Here is a 3,529-nt window from a genome sequence, read left to right on the forward strand (position 1 = left end):
AGCCAGCAGAAATATTGCTTTCGGCAGCTGGGTTAGGGGTGTTCGGGAATTTTCTTTCATGCTTCCTAAATACAAATGTAAAAAAGGTTAAATTTTATTTCTCATTATTTTGCACGTAAATATACAACATAATAAAAAAATATTGATTTTTTGAGCATTTTGACACATCGAGTTTTTGTAAACAGTGAGAAAAAATGGCAATGCTTTGTTTTCTAAGGTTTTTAAGTTTATAAGATTTTCAGGCTTTACGTTTTGGTTTAGTATTTTAAAATTTTTGGATTTTTAGTGGACCTTTGCGCCGATAAAAATAATGTCGCCATGGCATAATAGATCATTTCCAGTTAGCGTGGACTTATTTTATACATTAAATTTTTGTCAATGTCTGATTTACTGCACAATTTACTGCACTAAAAAATCCTTTGGAAATTTCTCCAAAAACACCTTCGGGAATCCCTCCACAAATTCCTTGATGAACTTCTCCAGGAATTCCTTCAAAAATTCTTCTAAGAATTCCTCCGGCAAATTCCTTAGCAGTTCCTACCAAAATTCTCTCAGAGGTTCTTCCATAAAGTCCTCCACAAAATCCTGCACCAAAAGCTCCTCTAGGAGCTCCTTGGAATATCCCTCCAGGAGTTCTTCGATTTTTTTCCAACGGTTCCTCCGGAAATGCCCCCATGAGTTCAGACGGAAAGTCCACCAGGAGATCTTGCAAACATTCTTCCCGAACTTTTTCCAAGAGTTTCTCCGAAAACTGCCTCGGAGATTTCTCCGCTCAGTCCTTCAGGAATTCCTCAAGGAGTTTCTTTAGAAATTCCTCCAGAAACTTCTCCAGGAGTTCATCCAGAAATTCCTCCAGAAGTTCCTTTGGAAATTCCTCTAAATGTTCTTTCGGAAATTCATACAGGAATTTCTCCGGAAATTCATGCAAGAGTTACTTCGAAGAATCTGGTCGAAGTTCCTTCGAAAATACCTCCCGATATTCCTGCTAGCTAGCTAGCTTGTTCCGGGGTATCATTTGAAAATTTCTCAAAAAGTTCCAATGAAAAGTCCACCAGAATTTTGGAAATTCCTCAAAGAGTTCTTCCGGAAGTTTCTTCAGAAACTGCTTCTAAAATACATCCGCAAGTACCTACGGGAATTCCTCCAGAAGTTCTCTTCGAGATTTTTATTCCGAAAATTCTTCCAGGAGTTCCTCCATAAGATCCTCTAAGAATTATTCCAGGAATTCCTCCTGAAAATCTTCGAGGAGTTTCTCCGGAAGTTGCTTCAAAAATTTTTTCCAATATAACTCATCAAGTACCTCCAGGAATTCCACCAGATGTTCCTCCTGAAATTCATCCAGGAGATCCTCCGAAAAGTTCTTCAGGAATTTCCACGGAAATTTTCTCTCGAAACTCCTTCGGAATTTCGTTAAGGAGTTCTTCCACAATTCGTCTAGGAGTTTCTTCAGAAATAACTCCAAAAATACCTCTAAGAATTAATGCAAAAAATCTTTCAGTAGCTTCTACGGAAATTCCTTCAGGAGTTCCTTCGGAAATTCATCCAAAAGTTATCCACGAGTTTCTCCGAAAATTTCGGCAGGAATTCTTCCGGATATTCATCCAAAATTTCATGCAGACATTCTTCCGGAAACTCTTCAATATTTCTTCCGGCGACTCCGCCAGGAGTTCTTCCAGAAAGACCTTCAAGAGTTACTCCCGGAGTTCCTTCTGAAAATCTTCCAAGAAATTCTTCGAAATCCCTCAACAAATTCCTCCGGAAGTGACTTCAGAACATTCTTCCGAAATACCTCGGCGAGTACTTCCAGGAATTCTTTCAGAAGTTTCCTAGGAAATTCTTCCACGAATTCTTCCATTAGTTCCTCCAGAAGTCCCTGAGAAAATTCCTCCAGGAGCTCATTTGACAATTTACATAAGACTTCATCCCGAAATTCCTCCAAGAAATCCTTCGACAGGAAATCCTTCGAAAATTCGACAGGAACTCCCCCGGAAATTCCTTCAGGAATTTCTCCAGAAATTCCTCCAAGAGCTCTTTCGAATATTCCTTCAGAAATACTTGCAGAAGCTCCAGAAACTCTTCAAGAGTTTTTTTTTCGGAAATTCCGTCAGAAATACCTTCAAGAATTATTCCATGAGTTCCTCTTGAAAATCTTGCACGATATTCCTCGGGAATTCCTCCGGAAGTTGCTCCAGTAGCTCCTCCAAATATTCCTTCGAAAATTCCTCCAGAGATACCTCCAGGAGTACCTTCGAAAAGTCCTCCAGAAAATCCAACTATTTCTCCAGAAAAGTCCTGCAGATATACCTCTAATATTTTATCCGGAAATTCTTCCGGGAGTTACTCCAGAAATTCCACAAGGAGATCCTTCAAAAATTTCTTCAGAAATTCGAAAATTCTTTCAAATGTTAATCCGAAAATTTCTCCAGTTGTTCCTTCGGAAATTCCTGAAGAATTTCTTTCTGGAATACATCAAAGGTTCCTCCAGGAACATCGTCCACAAAATCCTCCATAAGTCTGTCAGGAAGGTTCTCAAAGAGTTCCTCTAGGAATTCATCCAAATATTCCTCCAGAAATACCTTCAGGAGTTCTTCCGAAAATTCCTGTAGGAGTTTCAGCAGAAATTCCACCAGGTTTTCCGGGCGGGCCCTCCTTAGCCGTGTGGTAAGACGCGCGGTTAAGATTTTAAGATTTTAAGATTTTAAGATTTTAAGATTTCAAGATTTCAAGATTTCAAGATTTCAAGATTTCAAGATTTCAAGATTTCAAGATTTCAAGATTTCAAGATTTCAAGATTTCAAGATTTTAAGATTTTAAGATTTTAAGATTTTAAGATTTTAAGATTTTAAGATTTTAAGATTGTTAGATTTTAAGATTTTTAGATTTTAAGATTTTAAGATTTTAAGATTTTAAGATTTTAAGATTTTAAGATTTTAAGATTTTAAGATTTTAAGATTTTAAGATTTTGAGATTTTAAGATTTTAAGATTTTAAGATTTTAAGATTTTAAGATTTTAAGATTTTAAGATTTTAAGATTTTAAGATTTTAAGATTTTAAGATTTTAAGATTTTAAGATTTTAAGATTTTAAGATTTTAAGATTTTAAGATTTTAAGATTTTAAGATTTTAATATTTTAAGATTTTTAAGATTGTAAGATTTTAAGATTTTTAGATTTTAAGATTTTAAGATTTTAAGATTTTAAGAGTTTAAGTTTTAAAGATTTTAAGATTTTAAGATTTTAAGATTTTAAGATTTTAAGATTTTAAGATTTTAAGATTTTAAGATTTTAAGATTTTAAGATTTTAAGATTTTAAGATTTTAAGATTTTAAGATTTTAAGATTTTAAGATTTTTAGATTTTAAGATTTTAAGATTTTAAGATTTTAAGATTTTAAGATTTTAAGATTTTAAAATTTTAAGATTTTGAGATTTTAAGATTTTAAGATTTTAAGATTTTAAGATTTTAAGATTTTAAGATTTTAAGATTTTAAGATTTTAAGATTTTAAGATTTTAAGATTTTAAGATTTTAAGA

The sequence above is a fragment of the Armigeres subalbatus genome, chromosome 3 (genome assembly GCF_024139115.2).
Source record: "Armigeres subalbatus isolate Guangzhou_Male chromosome 3, GZ_Asu_2, whole genome shotgun sequence".
NCBI classification, from domain to species: Eukaryota; Metazoa; Arthropoda; class Insecta; order Diptera; family Culicidae; genus Armigeres; species Armigeres subalbatus.